A 25,698-nucleotide genomic window follows, 5' to 3' on the forward strand; every position below is an offset into this window, starting at 1 on the left:
AGAGAGAGAGAGAGAGAGAGAGAGAGAGAGAGAGAGAGAGAGAGAGAGAGAGAAATTCCAGACATTTGGGGAGAAGGGGGCATTTTGACCCATCAAGCCCCTCTTCTAGGGAGGAAATGCAGTTACAGAGGAGTTTCCCTCTGTTCTTCCTCCTCTCAAATCTTCAAGTCTTCCTGGGTCCAGCGTTGCCCTGATGGGGGTGGGGGCAGGGGTTCAATCTGCCTAATCTGGAGATCCTTTTGGCACGCATGCCACCTAAGTTCCCAATCCCTACAAGTCTCCTCTGTCAGTAATGAACATGGCCACTTAGCCTCCATTTTTATGAGGTTAAAATTAACACAAAATGTATCACTTGCATCATTTTAAAGTATACAAGTCAGTGATGTTTATTATATTCACGATGGTGTATAACTAACACCACCATATAATTCCAGAACGTTTTCACATCTGCCCCCCAATTCCCACTCCCATTAAGCAACTGCTCCCCATATCCTCTAACTCCAGCCCCTCCAGACCACTAATGTGCTTTCTATCTCCTTAGACTTACCTATTCTCGACATTTTCGATAAGTGGAATCATGATATGTAGCCATTTATGGCTAGCTTTCTTCCTGTAGTGCAGTGTTTTCACAGCTCATCAATATTTTTGCATGTACCAATATTTAATTACCATTGACTGTTGATCTCATCAACAGTTGATGGGCATTTCATACTGCCTCCATTTTTAGCTATTAAGAATAATGTTGCTATCACCATTCAGGTACAAGTTTTTGATTGGACAAACGTTTTCATTTCTTTTGGACATCTACCTAGGAGTACGATTGTTTGGGGTACCGGGTAATTCTATCTGGAACTTCTGAGAAGCCGTCAAAATGTTTTTCCCAGCAGTCGTCCCATCTCATATTGCCACCAGTGGCAGGAGATTGCCGATTTCTTCATATCCTTGCCATCTTCTATCGTTTTCTTTTACATGTTTTCATTAATTTTAGCCTCCTTAGTGGGCATGAAGTGGTATCTCACTGTGGTTTTGAACTGTATTTCCTCAGTGACTAGTGATAAGAATCTATTTATGTATTTAATGGCTATTTCTATACTTCTTTGGGAAAACATCTATTCGCATCCTTTGCCTATTTTAAATTCATCTGTCTTTTTGTTGAGTTGTAGTTCTTTATTTCTAGATATCAACTCTGTTCAGATAAATGTTTTGCAAAGGTTTTCTCCTATCCAGCATTGTTTTTTCCATGTTTGTCTCCGTGTCTTTTGATGCACCACAGTATTTAATTTTGATAAAGTCCAATGGATCTAATTTGTTGTTGTTCTTGTTCCTTATGCTTTTCCTGTCATATCTGAGACTCCACCGTCAATTCAAAGGTTATGAAGATTTCTTCTTAAGGTTATTTTTGGCTTTGGTTTTGTTTCTCTTATTTTTGTGCTGCTGGACACTGAACCCAGACCCCCATGCAGGCCAGGCAAGTGCTCCGCCACTGAGCTACCTTTCCCAGCATCCACCGGGCCCCCATGACATATTTTAGTCTAAGGGTCTTAGAGTTCAGCTTTTACATTTAGATCTTTGGTTCATTTTGACATTTTTTTTCCTGTGCTGATAACTGAGCCAAAAGGCCTCTTACATTCTAGGCAAGAGCTCTACCACTGCTCGACCCCTGAAGCCCTTATTTGGAGTGATTTTTTGTGTTTGGTGTGAGATAGGGATCTATTTTAGTCTGTTTTCTGTTATTCATACTCTGACATACCACAGCCTGGGTCAGTTATAAAGAAAAGAGGTTTGTTTTGTTTCATAGTTCTGACCCAACATTGAGGGGCCCCAGTGAGTGATGGCCTCTTTGCTGGCAGAGTTTTGAGGTAGCATCTGGCATTCTGAAGCAAGAGAAGAGGTGCACATGGCTGTGTTCTCTGCTGTCTGTCTCTCTTCTGATAAAGCCTCAGCATTCAATCAGGGGGACTCTGATCTGATGCTAATCTGATGCTAATCATATTACAGAGGCCCAATCTTAAACACCACAGTTGAATTAAATTCCCACCCTGTGAGTACCTCAAAATGGAGATTAACCTCCAATCTGTGTTTTAGAGGGGAAAAACCCTATTCACAGCATAGTGGGGTCCAACTGTGTGCTTTTGGATAGTTTATTGTCCCAGCACAACTTGTTGAATTTAATTTTTCCCTAGCAGGCCATCTTGGCACCATGTCATACAACAAATAGATTCCTGGTTCTATTTCATTGACCTGTTTCATTTCTTATGTCTACCTTTATGCCAGTGCCCTGCTGTGCTGATTACAGTAGCTTTGAACCAAGTTTTGAAATCATGGTGAGTGAGTTCTCCAACTTTGTTCTTCTCTTTCAAGATTGTTTTATCTACTGCTTAGATAACAATCCCTTGCAATCTCATATCAGTTTTGGGATCAGCTTTTCTATCTATAGCTGCACATTTACTGGCTATAGAAAAGACTACTAAGATTTTCATAAAAATTGCACTGAATCTGCAGCTCACTTTGAGGAGTATTTCTGTCTTTTAAAAAGTAAGTCCCTCAATGTATTAACATAGAACACTCTTTCCTATTTAAGTCTTTAATTTGTTTCAGCCATGTTTTATAGTTCTCAGTGTACATGTCTTATTTGTCTTAGGTGTTTTTTTTTTTTGGTACTGGGACTCGAACTCAGGACCTTGTGTTTGCTAGGCAGGCGCTGTGCTGCTGAGCTATATCCCTGGCTTGTCTTAGTTAAATTTATTCCTATTTCATTCTTTCTGATGCTATTGTAAATAGAATTGTCGATTTCAATTTTGGATTGTTCATTGTTAGTGTATAGAAACCATCTGGTTTCTCTACAGTTTTAGTATACATTTGAACTCCTTGTTTCTTTTCTCAACTTACTCAAATATGAAATGGGAAAAGTGCTGTTCATGAGGACTCTTTCAGAAATGAACACCAGATTCACATACAGTTAGTGGCTAAGGACATGGACCAAAGAAGATCAGGTGGGAAGAATGTGTACAATGACAAAGGAGGTAGGAAAAGCATGGAACTTGGGAACAGGAGCAGTTAGAAGATGAGGTGCCCATGCAGGGGTCTAAGAAGTGACAGAAGTAACAGAAAAACTGTGTGTTTCAATTATTTGTTGCTATATCATACTGGGGTGTGGCTCAGGGGTACAGCACTTCTCTAGCATGTGTGAGGTTCTGGGTTCCATCCCCAGCACACACACACACACACACACACACACACACGGTCACTACCAAGTTTAAAGAGTTAAACCAATGACTTGTCCAACTCTTCATGTACTAGGCCGCTCCCTGACATTTGACAAAATAATTTTCCTCAGTATAAATCAAGTCTGAAGGCCACCAAGTCGGGCTTCCTCTATGTTCTTTTAGCCCCAAGATTTAAAGGTCAGAGAAGGTAATGAACTAACAGTAGTTTGCTAGTAAATATTTAACAAGTGGCTCTTCAGAGAGAAAAGGCCCTGATCTGTAGCATTTGCTGATTTCCATGGCATAAATGTTGTCCTTGGGCTGATTTCAGACTTCCAAGGTCCTGTCACTGAGCACAAAGTCGGGATGACCTGCACAACTGTCCGGCACTACCCAGCTTCTCCACCGTACAGGTACAGCAGATATAAAAAACCTTCAGAGCATAAAAATAGTGATGACTCTTAAATGTTTATTATCTTATTTTTTATATAATTTATTTCATTTTAAATTCATATAATTTTATTTTTAATAATAGACATAACAGCAAGTTTGGCAAATTCTTGCAAATTCAACAGTCATCTCTCATGAACCAAATAAGCCAGCCCCAGCCTAGACGGGTGGCACTTGTGAGCTCGAGGACACCCAGCCTAGTACCAGGGACAAGCAAGGGCCACGGTGCAGGCAGTCCTCTCTCGGCTTTGCTGTGTGTGAGAATTTGGGCCAGTTGCTGAATCTCAGTTTCTTCCCCAGTAAGATGGGGTGATAATATTCGTCTCTCCAGGTTGCTATGAAGACTAGAGACAAATGCATACAATCTGAACACAATACATGCTCAAAAATGTTAGCCTATTATTATTTTGCCACGGCAGGTTTTGGTTTGTATCTGGGGAGATATTTGGGAGTTGCTCAGGGTACAGCTGGGACTTAGCCCGTCCCCTCCTGGGCCCCAGCTTTTGTGTGAAGAAGCAGATGCAAACAAGACTGCCCTGTCCCCTTCCATGGGCAGAACTCTAGGAACCTCAGCCCTCCCTGGTGAGGAGGGGAACAGAGTCTCAGGCTCCAGGCAACCCTAGAAACTGGGGACAAGCCTGGGGTTGTGTGTCCCCTTCCAAGGGCTCCTTGGCTCCCCAAATGTATCCCCAACAGACTGCTTGGGAACTTGGCGGTGTTGCCTTTCCGTTTCATATGTGTAGCCTAAAGGGAACACAGTTTCCCCACAGCGTGTCACACAGATGAGCTTGTCTGCAAGCCGAAAGGCAGAGAGCAGGGCCAGAGAAGAGCCCAGTTACAGGAAGGCAGTGGGAGGACGGGCGAAGTTTCTGGTAGGAGCGGGGCCTTGCGGGACAGCTGGGAGGTCTGGGAAGGATAGGCCCCAAATGGCAGGGCCGGGAAGGGGCTGACGGAGAATCCACCCCAGCTGCCTCACCGCCCAGAGTTGCCTGTGGCTGCTGATTCCATACCACCTCATGGGAAAGCCAACATCCTCTACTTTTCTGTGTCCTCAACCACAGAGCCAGGGATATGGGGAAGCAGGAAGGAGGCGCAGGGCAGCTGGCACACGGTCCAACTTCAACTTGTCTGTCAGCATTTCACAGCCTCCTTGGAGAGCCCTGTGGAAAGACGAACTGAGAGGTATAATCCTTTCACCCTGGGGAGCCAGGTGGCTTTTCCCCCTAGCGCAATGGTCACTTGCGAAACAGCAGTTGCACCCTGCCATTCATGTGTTAGATATGGAAAATCCTGCATCCTGACGGCCCTCTGACCTGAGTCTGACTTGGCAGAGAGGTGTCAGTGTGTTGGGAAGCTGGCTTTGTGCCCAGCTGGGGGTCCCTGCACAAGTACTCTGGCTTCTCTAAGATTCCATCCCCTCTCTGTAAGTCAGAGACTATAGCAGCTACATGAAAAGCTTGTCGGGGTGGGGGAAAATTTGACCCAGGTGAACACAATGTAACATGGAAAGTTCTCAATAAGCTGGAGCAACGGGAGTTATCCTGTTGCCATGGGACGGTGGGCAAGCTATTTCATCTTCTCGGTCTTAGTTCCCTCATTTGCACACCTTGGGCCATGATCTGGGAGGTATCTTCTGGTCGTACATTCTATTTTTCTGACAAACAAGGTTCGCGGCCTCCACCTCTAATCTGTAAGAGATTAGGCCATTTGCTTTTGCAATGCTCAGATAGCAAAGACCTTTGACAGCCCAGAGCTCACTCCCTCCTCCTGCTGCCTTGAACTGAGTTCCAAGGCTTTGGGACAGGGAGCAAACTGGGATGTTTCTCACGGGGTCGGAAAAGGGGACAGGCTGCTGGGTGGCAGGGGATGGGTGGGCTGAGAACTACCCAGATAAACATGAAAACTGCTGGCAACTGAATAGATGTGATTTGGGGTACAGTCTGATAGGCTAATCATCCAGGGTCCCCGCACTCTCCTGTAGGATTCTACTCCAAAAATATATGAGGGTGGGGGAAGATGAGACAGACCCCCACCTTTAGGGAAAAATCCTTTGTACCCTCTGGCTGAATAAGGCAAAAGCTTCTTCTTATCATAAAGGGAGACAACCACCCTATTAATGCTCTTAGCCATGCAGAATATTTCCGGTTGTCCTTACATCCCTAGCTTGGGTACAAACTGGGATGAGAATTGAGTGCCTTGGACACAAAGCTGAGGGACAATCTTCCTTCCTTCAGACATGGGCTCCTGGGGCAGATGCTAAGCATTCAGGGCTGGCTCCTTCCCAGAGTATCTGGGGTCAAATCTATCTACATAGAAAAAATTCTTTTGAATGGAGAAACCTAAGATTATGTATAGGGTGCATTTTCTCTGATGTGTGCTTTCCCAGTCTGACTTCCTACAGGGCCTCCCCCCATTCCCATGAATAATTCTCCAATCTCAGTTAAGGAGCTGGTTTGCAGCTGGGGAAAGCCTTGCTCGTTAAAAAGATTCACAAGACCCGACTTTCCTTTGGATGACAAGTCACAGCGCTCTGTCACCTCCTCAGCTGGGAGATCTCTGCTAAATGACAAACTTCCTGAAGCTTTTTCTCCTATGCAACTTGTGCTGTGATGAACTTTGAAGATCATTTTGCTTCCTGTGTGTCATTATGTGTCACCAATTCCAAGCCTCTTCCGTACAGCCAAAGCGTCCGTCACAGAAAGGGTCTGGAGTGGGTGAGGACACGCTCCACCCATCCCCACTCTGAAGCCATCTTTGTGAACCTCTGTCACTTTGCCTCCTGCCTGGGCGCCCAAGTGTGAGCCCTGAAAGGGACATCGGGGTTTGCGGTCCCTTGTGTAACACGAGGTGCTCGCGATCTCACAGGCTATAGATGCACATCTATGTTAGTGATGACAATGTGTCCAGCAAAGTCCTTAGAGGAGTCCCCTGCTGCTATAAAAAGTGAGCCTGAGATGAGCTCCAGGCAGGGCTGCCTGTAACCATGAGAACACACACTGCCACAATTCTGTCATCCCTGCAAAAACAAAGAAAAGTTGATGTGGTTTGCTAGGTCAGCCCTGACAAAAATACCCTAGGCTGGGTATGTAAACCACAGACCGTTGCTTTCTCATAGCTCTGGAGTTGGAAGTCCAAGAGGAAGGTGTTGGCAGGGTTGGATTCTTCTGAGGCCTCTTTCCTTAGTCACCTTTTGGAGGTGCGGCCTTGTGGTCTTCCTCTACGCATGCGTGTCCCTGGTGATCCTGTCTCTTTATATAAAGACACCAGGAGGACTGGATTAGGACCCACCCATCTTAGTTTAATTGCCTCTTTCTAAGCCCTGTCTTTTCATGCTCTCTCTTTGTGAGGTTCTGGAGATTAGTGCTTCAGCAGGTGGAGTTGGGGAAAACAATTTCATCTCTGTAACAGTGAACTTCCCTGCCTCGTTTTGTTGCTGCTGACGATATCAAAAGGAGAAAGAGGAGAACATATCTAGAGTGGCAGAGGGACATAAATGTTCCAGAGATACCTAGAGTTTAGCCGCTAGAATGAGTACTAAAAAGTTTAAAAAATGGAAATCACTGGGCTTGAAATAGAAAAGGCTGCTTTTCTTTTGTTGAAATATAATTTAAATGTGCAGGGAGAATCTTTTCCTCATGTTGTCACTGCGATTGCCATCATTTGCTATAATTGAATGCCTGATCTAGCTCAAATATTAACTCCTAACCAGTAATTTATAATTGGTCCCTTCAAATTCTGCTCAGGGTCTCTTATTTCTGCTGGCTTTTTCCCTATTCTCCACAAGATGCCTGCGCCTGTGGCCCATGGAGCTGGCGGGGCCGAGGGGCAACCTGGCTTTGTGCACATCCTCGCATCCGTACTTGGCGTGAGAGTTTAGTTGGCACCCACAACAGGTGGGCTCCCCTTCCTCAACTCCTGGTTTCTCAGCACCTTCTGGAGCCATGGAGCTCTCAGAGCTCTGCCCATCCTCCTTCTGCTGTCCTGGCACACTGGCATCATGGCTGACCCCTTGGACTGCAAATGCGACTGTAGAGTCCCTGACATCTGACCTGCCCTTTGTTCCATACTGGGCTGTGCTCCCCACCCTGCCTCCTGCCCACAGCAGGGCCTGCTACCAAGGTTCTCCCTGCCAAGGGGGTGGAAGAGCCCTGTGTCCTTTGTACTGTCTCACTCCACTGAAACATGCCTTTCAAAGGGACAGCAGAGCAGGCATCTGCTTCCTGTCCTAACTCATCCTGGTCATGACCTCCTCTTCCCACAATGTGCCAGAAGAGGTAGCAGATTCCTCTACATCTCTGCTTTATAGCTACCTTATTCCTGACTCCAGGTCCAGGCTAATCCTAAATCTAAACAGAGCTAAGTGCTACCCTATGGGAGAAATTCTGTGACCTGGACCAACTGGGCTTTCTTCCTAAAGTCATTTAGAGGAAGCCTTTCCTAACCTTTAAACCTAGCCTGAAAGTTATTGTTTTATTCTGAAATCCTAATTTGAATGCCAGAAATTAATTTTCCTTTTGAAGGTTTGTTTTGGTATGGTTAAGTTTAGTTGTTTGAGCTTGATGGTTTGGTTTGATTTGGTTTGATTTTTTGAGACAGGGTCTAGCTATGTAACCTAGGCTGGCCTCAAACTCAGAATCTGCCTGCCTTAGCCTCCCAAGTGCTGGGGTTATGGCATGCATCACTCTTTGAAGTTCTTAAAGAACCATCGTAATCATTTCCTCCCCCTTCTCCAGCCTAAAGGATTTCTCTTGCCAGTAGTGGGGGAAAGAAGAGAGAGAGAAGAAAGAAAGAAAGAAAGAAAGAAAGAAAGAAAGAAAGAAAGAAAGAAAGAAGAAAGAAAGAAAGAAAGAAAGAAAGAAAGAAAGAAAGAAAGAAAGAAAGAAAGAAAAGGAAAGGGGAGAGGGAGGGGAGGAAGGGAAGAAGGGAGGGAGGGGAGAGGGAGCAAAGAGGGATGGGGGAGGGGGGAGGGAGGAGAAAAACAGGCATGCAACTCCCCCACTTATTGCTCCCACCCTGCTTGATGGGTAAGACGAGTCACTTGAAGCACTCACATAATTCTTTTAAGGAACAGAAGAGAAAGGAAGGAACTTGATATCTTAAAGATAATAACTAATTATTCCTTCTTTTGGTAGAGTAGAAAAAGGGCAATTGGTTTAAAGCAATATGGAAAATGTATTGCATTGTATGGAGTCTGAGCATGTGACCATCCCTGGGAACTGGGGTAGGGACAGACACTGGCTTCCAGAGGAGGGGATGAAGACAGACATCTCTGCACCTGTCTCCTATCTCCCTTCTCTCCTCCGAAGCCTGAGGTGGCCCAGAGATGATGCTGGAGCCATCTTTTCTGGAGTCCAGGGTGAGTATGGGACCCAGGAAACCTGGCTTCTGCAGGGCCGAACTCAGCATAGTGGCCTGTTACAGCCAGAACTTCATGGGGTCAGCAAGTTCCTGTCTGCTTGGTGTCCATGAAGTCCTTCTCAACAAGACTCCAGAAATGGGGGCTGGGGATTTAGCTCAGCGGCAAAGTGCCTGCCTGGCAAGCGCAAGGTCGTGAGTTCGGTTCCCGGTACCGGAGAAAAACCAAAAAAAAAAAAAAAAAGACTCCAGAAATGGTAAACTGGTGGAGACTGAGAACCTTCTGGGAAGAAGAAAATCCTAAAGAATGCAGGGATCTTCTGTCCCTGACAATGTGGAAGCTGAGGGGTGTGGACAGAGTCAACCAGACCCATCAGAGCACCCACTTGCTGGCTCTTTGGGGCCTGCTAGACAAGCTCCTGAGAAGGAGATTAGTTGTTTTCTCCAAGCCTCAGTTTACCCTGCTGCAGAGGAGAGATGCCAGTAGCTCCCTCCTGTGGGTACAGAAAGGGCTCCATGAGATAATTACAGCAGCACCTAGCACTGGCCCGGCACAGGGCAAGCTGTGAATAAATGGCTTCTGTTGCTGTGGCTGCCATTCTAAAATAAAAGCCCAGAAGAAACAAAGCAACTCAGGGGAGGCTGAGAAGGAAAACCTGCAAGAGGATCCTCTGGTATATAAGTTAAACAAAGGGTTGCTTTGTATGGCTTTTTTCCTTCTTCTGGGTAAAACCAAGGAGCAAAGAGATGGTTCTAGGGTTGCAGCCCAAGTTGTCAGAAAGGAACATAGTGTAACCTGGATCATCTGGATTTTTACCGAGAAAATAACAAGGACATTTGACTCCGGCGATGTAAGGCAAGGATCAGAAGCTAAGAGGCCAGTCTCTCTACTGTTCTCTTGCGACCCCAGAAAAGTCCAGCTTCTTGCGGGGAGTGATTTAGGGCAAAGTACGCATGATACACAGTGGGAGGGCCCCTGGGTGAGCAAGGAGTGGGATATTCCTTTTCTGTTGCCGCCCCCCAGTCTGTGATTTCAAAAAGAGCAAAACGGATAGAAAGAATGCAGACCAGAATCAGGGGGCCCAGGACTTGAGAAACAGAACTGGAAAAAAAAAAAGGATGGCAGAGTTAGAATCCTGATCATCGTGGCTCCACAGCTCAGAGAATCTTTCCTGATCCCACCTCCCTAAAGAGGCTGGGCCTGGAGAAGACAGGTCACTTGCCCACGTCCACAGCTGACAAACCTGAGTCTGCCCGCTTCAGCTGAGCACCTTGCACACCCAGAGAGGAGAGAAGACCCTCAAAGAGATGACCCAAGAAGGCAGAGAAATAAAAAGTCCTTTCCATCCATGCCTCAGGATCTCTGGCTTTACTGGCACCCTATACTTTTGTGAAAAGAAATCTGACTCCACGAAGTGCCACCAGAAGCTGGGGACGGAGGCCAAATGTTAAGACAAGAGGGTGGAGTTGAGTAATGGTGGCAGGACTCCAGCCACCGGAAGAGAGAAATGCACCTGCAGGTCCTGAGGCACCATGGGACCTGGGCGGGCCAGTCCAGAGAGAGGAGGAGGCTTGGCCAAAGACACTCACTTGGCCTGGAGACCCTGCCCAAGTTTCTACATGATGGTGGACATTCTTTTATTTTTCTCCTTGCTCTTCTGAATCTAAACCCCCTTCCTAATTTTGAGGAATCACCCACTGTGAGTCAGAGCATTCTGCCAGCTTCGGGCTGTCAACAGTGACTGCAGCGTGACATGAGTGACTCGTGTGACTTCTGTTATCAGCCAGCCCATGCACAGTACCAAAGCTGAAAGGCACAAATCCTCCCTTCTTGTCCCTGGCTGCCGGTGAGACCACATAGGTTCTACATCCCCACCTAGGACTCTGCACTGTGCAAAGTCACAGCACAGTGACACAGGCCCTGCAGTAGTGGCTGAGGTAGTCTAGCATTAAGATCATTGGCCAAGCATGGTGCCCGTGGTTAGCACTGGTGGTGGCATCCTGGACACATTGTGTCTGCTGCCTGCTCTCCCTGGTTTCTGAGGCTGCTTCTCACGCCTTCTTACTGATTCTGTGAGCAGCCTTTCAATAAATTCCCATTCTGTCACTACTGGGCAGAATCTCACAGCCGCTACCTGGCGGATATGGGCTCCATCCCTCACCTGCGACAGGAGAAGCCACCTCCCTGGAAGACTAGTGTGTCCTGCATTGCAAATGTTGCCATGGTAGAAGGCGTCAGAGCACATACAATGGGAGAAAAAATCTTGGCCATGCAACACATACTGGGAAATACATTCGAAAAACCACCTGCCGCACTTGCTAAAACTGCTTATACAATGTTGGGGACAGTTCTAACAGACAGGTACACCCAGTCCTCTTGCTGCTGTTTCCCCAAGGTGCAGACTCACATGAAGCCCAGGGTGTAGACCTTTGCCCTGAGTCACACAGGCAGTCAAGTGGCAGAATGCTTGGAAGCAGTCGGGTTCAATCAAGCTTTGAAACGTTAGGGAGAGAGGGAGCTTTGGCTCCCTGTTAAAGAGGGCATTAGTACTAAAGGTCTGGTGTGGATTATGAGATATGCACCAAGAACTTCCTCAGTTCCGTGAACAATGAGGCATTGATTGAGGATGAGAAGCAGCTTTCGAGCTGCTTCCTGACTGGAACAAGGAAAACAAACCCAGGATTTATCAGCCCCTCTGAGATGGGTGCAGAGCGATACCTGCTCCCCGGTGGGCATAAAAGAGGAAGAAGGGAAAGGCAGATCTGGCAATGTACCCTCCACCTGTCTGTTTTCTCGGGCCAGGCCCCAGGCGCTCCTTTCCTTCTTTGCAACAAACCCCAGGTACTCACCCCATTTCCATTTCCTCCCCACAGCCACTCTCCCACCTGCCCCATCCTGAGACACTCTTCTTGCTCCTCTGTTCCACCCAAAATGGCCCCAATGTGAGATTTCACTGTAATTATTTACAAAGACCAACACACATCTTTACCCATAACCATTCTCTACTTGAGAATTCAAAACAAAACAAACAAGCAAAAACAAAACTAGGGAAAAAGAAAAGTAAAAAAGGGGTGGACCCAAAGCTTAAGAATCTTAGAAGACTCTTAGAAGACACACAGTCATGGTTTGCTTGCCGAGCCAAGGCACTGTTAACTATGGCAACTAAACAGACATTCATGTTCTCCCAGGTACCCGGCTGAGAATCTGCAGCAGGGGTTATTTCACCTCATAACCCACTTTATAACCCTCATGGTCTTTAGTTCTATTTGTGTAATGCACAGCTCCCTTCTTGTGCTCTCTCCTCATTCCTATCTCCTCGCAGGTAATAATCTCTGCTGATTTATGACCTGTCTTTCTAGTGTCTCCTTTTAGACCATGTGGTTTGTTACCCACAGGGGATGGCAGACGCTCAGTTCTTTAGAGAAAATCGGTGTAGGATTTTCATATAACCTACACACATCCTCCCATACACTTTAAATCATCTCTAGACTACTTACAACCCTTAATACAGTGTGAACAGTTGTTATAATGTATTGTTTAAAAAAAATGTATTGTTTAAGGAATACTGATGAGGGTAAAAGTCTGTTCAGGATAGACATGATTTTTAAAGGTTTTCTTTCCCATTTTTTGGAGCAGGGCAGTTCTGAGCATCAAACTCAGGCCCTTCACCCTGCCATGTGGCCCTAGTCTTTTTTTTTTTTTTTTTTTTTTTAAATGAGACAAGGTCTCACTACGTAGATCAGGCCTTGAACTCCCTATATAGCCCAGGCTGGCCTCAAACAATCCTTCTGCCTCAGCCTCCTGAGTGCTGGTATTACAGGCATGTACCCCTACACCCAGCTTAGCCCTTTTTTATTTTTCCTTTTGAGACAGTCTCACTAAGTCACCTAGTTAACCAAGCTGAGCTCGAACTCCTGATCCTTCTACCTAAACCTCCCAGTGTGCTTGGCTTACAGATGTATGCTACCATGCCCAGTTCCTAGAGAAATTTTTTTAAAAAAATTTTTTTTAAAAATCACACATTCAAGTCACACAAAGATTCAAATTGGTGCTATTTATACCATACCACATCAAGTTGAATGCCTACAGTGTTTTTGTTGATGTTTAAATTAATTTGGTCTAAAGGAAAAAGTCTTCCAGAGCCAAAGAAGAAGGTAGAAAAATGTAGGAAGCGGATGCTCCTCAGGGAGTTGAAGACAGACACATGACATTGCCTAGAACCTTCTAGATGGCTTTTCAAGTGGCCACTGTCATAATGTTTGTGCTTGGACATCAGAGAAGTGTAAGCAATGAGAAGTTTCTCGAACATGGAAGAGAAATCAGTAAAAGTCTAGCGAAAAGCTGGCTGCCTGGGTGGCCCAGTCTCCACACAGAAGGATGCGTCAGGAAGCATTATACTAAAACTGAAAGCGAACAAACTGAATTTCAATCTTCACTTGTGCTTCTCTAAAAAAATCAACAAAAATACAATTCACAAACCCCAACAAATTTTTTGGATCCAAATTCTTGTCTTCGCTCAGCCCATAATGCTTTTTCTTCATGGCTCTGTCTTTCTTGCTCTCTCCTCGCTGTTTCACATAGCTCCACCTGGCTTCTCTGGCTAGATCTTCTCTCTCTCCTCTCATTTCTCAGATCGCATCTGTTTGTACTCACTTTCCTGGTTCTTTCTGGTCACAAAAGATGGAGGCGATTGAGTTGGCAGTGGTGGTTCTTTAGTGGGCAGAGAAGGGGTTACTTTAGGGAACACATGGAGCAGCTCTTGGTGGGTAACAGCTGCAGTTTAGTGGAGAGACTCTTCAGTATGTATCCAGCAAGGAGAAAGAAGCCAGATCAGTCACTTGAACAGGGAAACTTTAATATACAGGCTTGTTTACTAGCGGAAGATAATTTAGATAACTACTAACAGGAATCAGAGAGGTCTCTAAAGGTTTCAGAAGCAGACTGTGCAATAAGAAGCTGACTGTTCCAGGTAGAAAAGAGCGGCAAAAGAAGGAATTTAGGTCACATGACCTCTTCCAAGAGGACGTGGCCGCTAGAACACACCACCTGCCGACAGGGGCCTCGAGAAGCCGCGCTCTGTTGTTGGTGGGGCTGGGACACTGCATGTTACTAGCCTACAGCGTCTATGCTGTATTTCAGAATAACTAGAAGAATCTGAACGTTTTCAACAGAGACAATAAGGGCTGGAGGTGCAGCTTAGCGCACAGTGTGAGCGCGAACAGTGCCGTCATGGTTTATATCTAGATGCCCCTTGAAGGCCTTCTGCCATCCTAGGTGCGGCCTTTGGAAGGTGATTAGGTCAAGGGAACTTAGAGCCCACACGCCGTTCGGAGGCGGGGTCTGGGCAGAAAAGGCCTCCCTGGGGGCGTGGTCTAGAAAGGTTTATCTCCCTCCTAGCTCCTCCCTCCTCTCTTCGAGCTGCTACAGCGCTGCCAGCGGCTTCTCTGTCGTGCCCTTCAGCCATGCCGTCCCGTCTTGCAGGCGACTGACTGTGGATTAAAAACATAAGCCACAATAAACAGCTGGAGCTTCTTTAAGTCGTGAGTGTTGGGTACTGTGTCCCAGCAAATGAAAAGTGGCGAAGACAAATACCCTGGTTCCATCCCCAGCACCAAAAGAAACAGAAACATACAGAGAAACGACCAATGTTTGAGGAGACGGAAACACTAATTACCCCAGTTTGATTCCTGCATGTTGTACACATGCACCAGATGGTCGTGCTGTGTCCCGTAAGTATGCACAAATGCTGTAGAAAAAGCCACAATAGAGCGAGCGAGGTGTGAAGGTGCCGCAGAAACTTGTCTACACGGTTGGAATTCACTCCTCTACCGAAAGATGAATTACTAACAACCTTCCTCCTCCAGGTCGCTGTCCGTTCCCTGACCACAAAGCCTCTCACCTGCGAAAGGAACAATGTCTTTAAACACTGTACTTCTAGAACTATTCGCAGAAAATGAACCAGAAATCTTGCAACGATGTCACAGTCACATTCAACTGCTTTATTATATTTTTCCCCTCTGATAGTCCCTGAGCTTACTCAGAGTCCCAGAGACTGAAGTTTGCGGTTCTGCTGACTTTCACTTCAGCTCGCGCACTCTGGAAAGGGTATCTTGCATCTTTTGCCAGTGGCTCCAATCCCCTACATAGAAAGAGTGTTTTCCAAGCTTTGGGATACTTTCACATAGATGACCCCACACAGGCACTGTCATTGTACAGTTGGGGAAATCGAGGCTCACCATGGTAGGGTACTTTTTAAATACATAGCTCGTCAGGGGCTGAACTGGAACTCAAACCTGGGATTGCGGGCTCCAAGTGCAGTGCACTTTACTTTTCACTGCTTCCTCTTCTCCTGCAGTGATTTTGTCTCTGTCCTCCCTTGGCCACCAACATGGTCCCACTTAGAGACCCTGTTCCAAACAACCTAGTCACAGTCTTCGTTTTAAGCATCTCCACTATTATCCACCACCCACCTTCTCTTAGTCCTGACTCCAGCAGTTCCTTTTCTCCCCAGTGTGACTGGGGACTCAATGGCCAATAGAAAAGATATGCATTTAAGGAATAAAGCATGGTGTTTTGACCCCACCAGGACCTGCCCATCCATCGATCCTACTCAGCCTCACTTGGCCCATATTCTTACCTTCCTCATCCCTGCATATTCCAGGGCCACTATGGTCTCCAGGCCCCCATATACATTTTAGCTCCTCCCCTTCCTGGTAAGAGTGAATTCACCATCAATGTGCCAGCTACTCTCTGGACAGCTGAATGTGGCCAGAGGCACCAAGCACACACTGACTCCCTATGGAGTCCCAAGGGCTTCTTAGGAGAAGTAGTGTCTCTCCTCTCTGCCAGATCCTCAGCATGCTGAGAACCAGAGCAAAGCAGCAGGCAGGCTGTGAAGGTTTGACCGCATTCCCCAGAGCACGTGTGCTGGAAACTTCATTCACACGGCAACAGCTTGGAGAAGTGGGAGCGAAGAGGTGAGAAGCCTTGAGGACTCTACCCTCTGCCCTCCTGGGTGAGCTCCTCTTGTTCTGGGGGGAGTGTGTTATTCCACTCAAGAGTGGGAAGGGGAAAGGGAAAGAAACAGCTCAAAAGGAAAGAACACCTGGGGTGAGGGAAAGGAGGAAACAAAGAAAGAAGGAAAGGAAATATATATATACCAGATAACTAAGATAAATGAACTACTAATTTCTATTGGTTTATTGAAAGGAACAGTTAATGCTTCATTTTTTTGACCCATTTTGCATACTTATATCTGGTAATCTGAACAACTACTGTGAAGACAACAATATGCAATATAACAACCATTGCTGAATTTCTATCATCTTGTTTTTTTGAAATCCTGTATCATTTCTAATGTTTTTTAATTTTTTTTATTCTCTTTAAAATTAAAAACAGTGGGGTAATTATAAAAGTGAGCTCAATCAGGCGTTGTGACACACACACCTTTAATTTCTGCTACTCAGGAGGCTGAGGCAGGCAGATCACAAGTTTCAAGCCAGCCTGGACAATTTAACAAGACCCTGTCTCAAAATAAAATAAAATAAAAATGCTGAGGATGTAGCCCAGGGCTCCTTAAGTTCAATCCCCAACACTGCCCCCTCCCAAAAGTAAGTTCGGCCCTGTCTTGCAGGCTGGCTGTGTGCTGCCTTCCCTCCAGCCTCTGCGAAAGGATGAGGTACCAAGGGGGCCCTCACCAGAAGCCAGCACCTCGACAGCGGCCTTCCCCATCCCCAGAACTGTAATAAGTCCATCCTCTGTAAATTGTTCAGTGCTATGTGTTCTGTTATAGCAACTAAAAACAGACTAAGACAGAGACCCCAAGTCATCTATATTACTGATAATCAATGTTTTTCTTTCTTTTTTCTTTTATTTATTTTTTGTGGCACCGGAAATGGAACTCAGGACCTTTCACTTGCCAGGCAGGTACTTGTGCCACTGAGCTATACCCCCAGCTATATTACCAGTAGCTACCAGAAGCAAGACAAGGTCGGTCTGTTGGTTCCCACCAGGGGCACTGGCTTCAGGGTCCACCCTGAGCCGTTTCCATAACGCACCACCTCCCCGTGCCCATCACTAGCACGTGGCCCAGGCTGCCCTCGCCTCTCCACTGGGCACTGCAGCAGCATCTCTGCTATCTCCATTCACCCCCACTGGACCCCACTCTTCTCCTCTCACCGGCCAGCCTGAGCCTTTCAGATCCCTGGCTTCACATGAACACTGAGTTTTTAAACACTGATGCTCAGACCTCACCAGCCAACTCAGAGTGATGAGTAGACGCAGAGGTTTTTATAAGGCTCCTCGGAGCTCTGCTGTGCAGGCAAACTTGAGACCAGGGTGGTCAGATGTGTCGCACTACTGCTCAGATCCTTTGGTGACCTTCTGTCACCCTCAGAAGAGGAGGCCAGAGAAGGAGCAAAATTCTTTCAAAGGTCCACAGACAGCCAGCACAGCAGTATGTGCCTGCACTCCCAGCTACCCAGAAGGCCGAGGCAGGAGAATCAATAGAGTCTAGGAGTTTGAGGCCAGGATGGGCAGCACGGGGAGACGTTGTTTTACACAATAAAAGTCAAAAACCCTGCAGATGCCCCTGGTCCAGTCCATCTGTAAATCTCGTCTCAGCTCCACTGCACGGGCCTCTGCTGTCACCCTCAGTCGCCCTCAGTGGGCTTGTCCTGGGGTCTGCATGCTCACTGCCCCTCCTGCCTAGAAAGCCTTTCCCCCAGAGGCCGCCTGGGTGGCCCCACACTCCCACCTGCATCTGCTCACAAACCCCTCTGTTAGAGGCCTCTCCCAACCACTCTACCTAAAGGAGCGTGTGTGTTTCAACCTGCCGTTCACTGGGGAAATGACCCCGCCATGTGTTCGCCACTATGGTGTCACACAGACTATTTTACTCACAATCCATTTATTCCTAAATATAAGTAATATACTGGGCAAATTTAGGAAAAATCTTACAATTAAAATGAAGTAAATAATTTTTCATAATTTTCCTGTTTAAATGTAATGGCTCATTGCATTACGGGTTCTTTCAGTTTTTTTATGCGGGGCTTTTCGTTACGTTAACACCACTAGCTTCTCTTTCATTGGCCACATCTCTGACTGTTTCCATAGGGCGCTACTCCGAAGTTTGTACACAAATAGATGACTTGGGGGTGGGGGCTGGAGACTGAGCCCAGGGCCTCACCCATGCTGGGCAAGCGCCCCACCCCTGAGCTGCACACCCAGCCTGTTTCCCTTTTCCTGTGGAGACGATGTCTTGCTAAGCCACCCAGGCTGGCCTGCAGCTTGCCTTCCTCCCGCCCCAGCCACGGAGTAGCCGTGGGTGATTGTTCAGGTGTTCTGGGGCAGACTGCCACACTGCTTTCCACACAGGTGGTGTGTTTCTGCTCTCTCCAGCAGGGCGTGGGCCAGCTCAGCCCACACAGCGCCCCTCACCTGGCCTCCGCAGTGCTGACCCACATCCCCTGGACACTTCAGGCACGATAACTGCTGAAAGCATGACATCAACTGCCACTGCTCTCCGACCACCTTAGACCTCCTGCAGAGGCCATGAAAAAGCAAGGCAAAAAATGTGACCGATTGAGATGCCCTCTAACCTGAAAATGTGCCACCCTCGTTGGCATTTTACAGCCACTGTTACCCTCCTCCGAGTCGCTCGTCAGATCCACATAGACCTTGCCCAAGGGCCCGTGTCTTTCTCCCAAAGCCAAGTTAAACCATCTGCCTGTTCTTTGTAACTTCCCGGTGCTACCCGTTGGGAACCCTCAGTGCTGTTCCCGCCTCTTTAATTTCCTCCCGCAGCCCTGATTCCCAGCGCTGCTGTCTGTCTCAAAGTGAGGATGTGGCAGCCCTCACTGACTGAACGGAGGTTTCGTTCACTGTGCTGCCAGACACCAGCGTGAGCCCCTTCAACCCTCGCAGCTCCCTTTGGAGAGGAGTGGACACTATGACCGTACTCACTTTACGGACTAAGGAGTTTAGGGAAAGCCGTGTGATGCGGGTCACTCAGCTCGAGTCTGAAGCACACCTAGGGCTCTGCCTCTGGCCCCAGAGTTCTGAAACCCTCTGGTTCTTCCATGGGTCCATGCCTGGCTGTCCGTGCTTCCTCTCTCCCTGCCTTACCCACTCCTTTGGTTAAAAAGAGAAAACACACCCTGCACATTTTCAGGAAGACTTTGCAGGTCGCTGAGTGCTGTCACCCTTATGCAGACGACTGCTCTGAGCGACTTCATGATGGGCCTCACTTCGTTGTAACTCATAAGCAGTTCAGCCCCAAACATGCCTAACACTGCTACTTTCCAACACACTGCTCCACCGAAGGACTCTGCAAGCCCAGAGCTGGCCATAGGCTGCATTGCTGGAGGCTGAAAAGGGAGGTTACTGCACACTGCAAAAGGCCTAAAACTGGCTATCACGTGTCATGGTGAGAAGACAGTGCTGTGCATCCCACAGCCAAGACTCTGGACTTCCTGGTCCCACCATTACACAGCAAGTCTCAGTGGTGGAAGGGACCTTTACTGACCATTTACAGCTGGCTCCTGTTCTGATTGGTTAGACTTCACATCTGTGTCTCCTCTGATTGGTTGGGGTTTTTCGGACGTTTATTTTGTACCCTAGACATCAAGCTAGCCCCTAAAAGTTCTGAATATCACCCCTTCACTGGGTGTATAAATTTTAGCACATGAGTGAGGTATTTTTGTGCTTCAGTGTCATCTTTTGCCGGAGGATACAAAAGCCTGCGGGGTTAGAGCGGGGCGGGAAGGGAGGCAGTTTAGAAAAGGAGAGAGAGCGCCATGCTTTGCTGCCGAAGGAGACCATCAGCCACATAACCCCAGGCCCATGTGGTTGGGAGTGATCCCTGGAAGGCAATTTTCTAAAAGAACCCTAAATACACATGACTATATGCTGACAATTACAGTTTCACCAAGGCAAAATCCATTTGTGATCATTGCAATAAAGCTCCTAACAGACATTCTTTACAGGAAAGCAGCGGATGGTCACCTGTCTGGGTGAGTGAGTCTCCAAAGGAGCACATCAGAGGAGCCCCTGGAAATATGGTAAGGGATCTCCTGGGAAACATCAGAACTATTAGAAACCACTGCTTTCAGACTAAGCTTACCTCAAAGAAAGAACTCACAGTAGGTTTAACTACGCAAATGTCTAAATTATTTTGCCTAGGAATTTATAAAGACTATTGACAAAAACTTCATATGTTATGAGATACAGCCAAGGGTGTGCCTCCTTGATACCCAGCTCATATAGGTAGTAATATTTGGAGGAGAAAAATAGCAACATAGAGACAGTATTATCTTCAAACCTTAATTTTTAAACACGGTCAAAGAACACGAATAGACAACACATAAAGGAGTACATGTAAGTGACTGTACTTTTGGGAAAAAAAGTATTCCGTATCATTAATAATGAAATAAATTTAAATTTAGCATTTTTTCTGCCTGTTGAATTCTGTACCCAACAAGAAGTAGCTATGGAGCAGGTGCTGCACGGAAGACTGCTCAGGTCAGGCTGCGGCAGCAGAAGGCCCACAGTCCCCACACCTCACTCTAGCCTGGGGAGGCAGGCAATTTAGAAATATGTCTGATAGGTAGTATTTCAGTGGCTGATAAGAGGCAACAAGAAGGTGAAGCAGGGAGAGGACGGCAGTAGAGCGGTGTGTGCTGTTTGCCATGGGATGGCCCAGGATGAGGGAGCAAGGGGCACAGGAGGAAAGGCATGTGCCTGGGGCCAGGGCTTCTCAGCAGGGCCACCAGGAAGTGCAAAGGCCCTGAGGGCAAAAAGTGGCTACTGCTTTCAATAAAAGGGAATGGTGTTGAGTGGCTCCAGTAGAAAGAGGTGGGCCCAGGGAGCAGGAAATATGGGTAGGGAGGGAGAAAGGAGCAGGCTAATATTGTTTAGACAAGATATCATGCCTATATCTTGTACTCTGATTATCTAATAGGAAGGCAACAATATGCAGTGTATCAACTATTGTAACTATCCTGCTAACCTGTTTGGAAACTCCGAATGTTTCAACTGTTGGAACAACTGGCGTATCCACTATTGTAACCCGCCTACTAACCTGTTCCATTGCTTATCTTTTTTCTCTTTAAAATAAAAAAAAGAAAGGAGCAGGCAAGGAGGGTGGGAGAAGGGGGCAAGGTGGCCTAGGCCTCTGTAGGACAGTGTAAGAATTTAAGCTTTAATAAAGTGGGAGAGGGGAGGATGTGTGTAATCTGATGCATGTAGCTGGGACCACCGTAAGGAAATCCCACGCCCTGGTAGCTTAAACTACAGAAATCTCTTCCTCACAATCCTGAAATGCAAGATGAAGGTGTTGGGGGATGCCAGTGTCTTCAAAAATCTCTCTGTGGCGTGCAGGCTTTCTTACTATGTCCTGCGGTCTTGCCCTCTCAGCACCAAAGCCCTGGTGTCTCTTCCTCTATTCTTTTTCCTGGTGCTCAGGACCAAACCTAGGACCTCACACAGCAGGCAAATGCTCCACCACTGAGCTACAGCCCCACCCCCAGCCCTCTTCCTCTTTTTAAAAAACTTTTTGGTCTTTTGGGACAGGGTCTTGCTATGTGGTCCAAGCTGGCCTTGAACTCATTATATAGTCCAGGCTGGCCGCAAACTCACAACAATCCTCCCGCCTCAGCTGGGTGCTGGGATGACAGGTGTGTGCCACCACACCAGGCTTTCTTCCTCTTTTTATAGGGACACAAGTCACACTACACTAAGGCCCCACTGTCATGACCTCATTTAACCTTTATGACCTCTTTAAAGGCTCTGACTCCAAATACAGTCACATTCTGAGGAACTGAGAATCAGGTCTTCAGCGTATGAATGGAGGGCACAATTCAACCCACAACATCCAATTTCTGTTCCAGTGGCTTCCAGTGTGTTGCTTTTGCCGCCGGGCAGGAATGGATTCTAGGTCTCTCAAAAGGGCGGAAACCAAGAGATCAGTTGGCCCCGTGGAGACACCCGGTAGTAAGGAAGCAAAGGAGGCCTCCGGCCCACAGCCAGCAAGGAACCCAGGTCCTCGGTTCAACACAAGTGAGTGTGGAATGGATCCTCCAGGTGCCCATGCGAGACCATGGCCCACGAGACTGCACCCTCATGAGAGCTTAACCAGAGGGACCTCAGCAAGCCAGCCCCACACCCTGACCTACAGGCCCTGTGTGAGAATAAATAGGCAATGACCTGAGCTAAGCTTGACGGTAACTAGCTTTTCAGCAGTGCACAGCTGATACACCCCAGCAGCTAAAATCCTGCTCCAGAAACACTGGCTGAGTGAATAGCAGATTCTAGATATGTGCAGAGCTGAAAAGAAAATATGTAAAATCATTGATAGTGGTTATCACTAGACAGATTTCTAGGCTCATCACTGATTATTTTTAACTGTAGGTCATTCTTATACATTGCCCCACTTTCTTTTATTGTGAAATATAACACAGAGGTATAAAATTGCTTGATGAAATATTACAAAATCACTAATTATGTAATAACCATTATCCAAGTGTCATGGGTCATAGTTTTTGTTTTGTTTTGTTTTGTTTTTGTTTTATTGTTTTGTTTTGTTTAAGACAGGGTTTTTCTATGTAGTCCATGCTGATCTTGAATTCATTATGTCTAGGTATGTGCCACCTTGTACAACTTGCCATTATACTTTCTGTCTGTATGAAATCTGACTGCCTCCAGTTAGTGGAATGAAATAGTATTTGTCCTTTTTTTTCTGATCCTAGGGCTAGAACCCAGGCCTCCTCCATGCTAAGCAAGCAGACTGCTACTAAGTTACATCCTCAGCCTTTTTTATTTTTTACTTTGACAGAAGGTCTCACTAAATTGCCTAGGCTGGCCTAGAACTTGCAATCCTCCTGCCTCAAGCTCCTGAGCAGTAGGGAGTACAGGCATGTGCTACCATGCCCAACTCAGTATGGTTTTTTTTTTATAAACCAAGTTTCTCTGCATCCACATGATTGAACTCAGAGCTTCATCACTTCTTAATTAAAAAATAGATCAGTATTTTAAAAATAACATTGCGCTCACAGGACAAGTTCAATCTGGTCTAAACTCTTTGCTCCACAGCAATAGAGTGTTCAAACATGATTTAAGCAGCTCACTGACTGTCTCAACATGACAAGACTGAGCAATTTCTTGCAAAGACCTATTTTTCCAACCTAACCCTCTTTTCCTAAGCTTCTTCAAACCAGTTTGAGCAGCAGTGGAGCAGAAGCGACAGAACTTGAGGAAAGCCCAGGAGACCAAGGTCTCGCCCTCTAACCCTTGCCCTGGGAGTGTTGCCAGTGGCAGAAGAGCTGCAGAAGGACGGCTGATCACTAACCTATCACACCTGCTGTGGGCCGTGGCCTGGGAACTTCTGCACCTTTGGACGGGATTCCATCTGATCCTCGTGGCAGCCCCTGGGGGTCGAAGGGAGGACTGCTGTACTATCCTCTGTGTGCAGGTGAGGAAATTGAGGCACAGGCCAGGGGACAGACAGTAGATAGCTGAGCCGGCTGCATGCCCCGGCAGTCTGGCTCATTCCTTGCTCTTCCCCACAGCTTCTCAAGCCAGAAGACACACATCAAGGAAGGTCGGTTAATGCTCTCATTGCCGGGTCCACCCCACTTTTCTTTCTTTCTTTTCTTTTTTCCTGTGCTGGAGCTTGAACCCAAGGCACTGCACACTACAACCCAGCCTGTTTAATTTTTAAAGAGGGTCCCACTAAATCGATAAGGAGCCTAGGCTGGGCTCAAATTTGTGACCCTCCTACCTCTGCTTCCCAGAGTGCTAGGATTACAGATGTGGGCTCACACGTTTCTAGTATATCGGGTCTCAGGCGGGAATGTGCACATCTAATCAGCTCAAGTTTGTGCCTGTGTTTCTCACCCAGGGACCACACATTGAAAATGGAGTAAAAAGTTTAAGATGCAGTACATATATTTACCAATACCCCGGATGAATACCTTCATTATGCAATGCAAACATATACTAGTAAAAATTATTTAAAAAGAAGAAAATAACTGCTCCTAACAAACTTACATGTACTACCATGGCTCAAGTACCTATAATAAATTGAGCACAGAAATGCCATAGGAAAGGAGGTTCTGATTTTACATCTGAGGGTGTGAGAATCGACGAGAATAAGGATCTAAACTGGGCATGGGGGTGCACACCTGTAATCCCAGCACTCAGGAGCCTGAGGCAGGAGGATCCTTGGGAGTTCGAGGCCAGTCTGGGCTACAAAGTGAGCTCAAGGCCAGCCTGAACTGCATAGAGAGACCCTGTCTCAAAAAGACAAAAAAAAAAAAAAGAGAGAGAGAGAGAGAGAAAATAAGGATCTGGTCACATTTCCAGAGGAGGAAGTAGGCAGCCTGTGGTTAAAGCCACCTTTCTGAATGCTAAAGCCTCTGTCTTTTGCATCTGCTGCCTCACTGACACAACTAGACCAGGTATTCTTGGCAGGGTACACACTGGGCACCTTTTCAAAGCAATGTTCAGGAAATAGTTGCTGTTTATTTTGGTGGAGGCAAGAGAAACGGACTTTGTGTTAATAAAACTAAAGATATCACACCGATTTTTATTTCTAAAAATAGAATTAATTCTTAGCATTGTACACAGCCTAACATTTTAACCTCCTCAGCCGTATCTTCCACCGTAGGTTATTTCTCTCACTCGTAATGAGGCACTGTCTGCTCACCCACAGTCACTAAGTGTGACTCGATGGGGGCAGCAGCAATGAATTATTTACCCTTCCTTACGTTTGCTTTGTTCATTTCCAACGTTCATGGTTTCTTAATTTCTAAAATTTCTTTCCCGCCTTCTGGGTTATCATTCCAGATGAATTCTGAGGAAAATTTAAGTTTCAGATTTTCAGCTGGCTGTAGGAGCCAACACTATGGCACCACAGGCTGATCAGTCTTAGACTTGATGGTGGTGCTGTAACTGAGCTACCTGCAACATTCGTAGACCTTGAGAAGACGGCTCCCCACTCAAGGTTGGTGCTGACTTAGGCACAACAGAAAGAAATTTATGTTTGCCCCGTTACATAAAGAACAGCGGGTGCAAGTTATTGGTCTCTTATTTCTATTCTTTTCCAATGTTGTTACAATTTATACTATTGGATACCCAACCAAAATCTTCCCCGCCTACAAAGACCTGCTATTATCCAGATATTGGGGAACAACAATCGATAAAGGAAAATACCCCTCCCACTCCAAGGAATTAATCTGATCGTGCTAAAATGAGTCATGGAAGTCTACACTTTGTCAGTGATTGTTCGTGTGTCCAAATCCTAGCCAATGAGATGCAGAAGGAATTCTACTGGGGCCTCTGGAAAAATTTTCATCTCTTATAAAAATAGGGAGGACATTTACGACACTTAATTCTTTCTCACTGCAAGTCTCTTTTTTTGTAGCAATTGTTCTACTTGTAGAACATTTTTCAGAACAATGAAAAAAAGTTAATTGCCTAATTCTCTCAGAAAGGGTTGAACCAAATTTTAGCAAAAACTAGAAATTCGGAGGTTCTGTAGCTTTGAGCCTAGGACATTGCCCAAGATGGGGCAGGGATTGGATGGCTGAGTCCCTCCCAAGGACAAAGAGCACCTGGATGTCAGCCATGTCTCTGCTCGCTGGACCTTGGCCCGGTAATCTGATGTGAGAATCTCAATTGCTATATGTT

The 25,698-nt window shown here is 46.5% G+C and overlaps 1 long non-coding RNA gene across 1 annotated transcript; it reads left to right on the forward strand.

The window, feature by feature from the left end:
* The first annotated feature begins 3,524 nt into the window (after nt 1-3,524).
* Nucleotides 3,525-24,248, forward strand: LOC102019210. The gene is made up of 5 exons (XR_001235484.1): nt 3,525-3,619; nt 19,998-20,072; nt 21,900-22,068; nt 23,212-23,479; nt 23,577-24,248. It is a non-coding gene; the product is annotated as an uncharacterized LOC102019210 (long non-coding RNA).
* The last annotated feature ends 1,450 nt before the right edge of the window (nt 24,249-25,698 follow it).

This window comes from Chinchilla lanigera, unplaced genomic scaffold (genome assembly GCF_000276665.1).
Source record: "Chinchilla lanigera isolate Chin_1 unplaced genomic scaffold, ChiLan1.0 scaffold00042, whole genome shotgun sequence".
In the NCBI taxonomy this organism is placed as follows: Eukaryota; Metazoa; Chordata; class Mammalia; order Rodentia; family Chinchillidae; genus Chinchilla; species Chinchilla lanigera.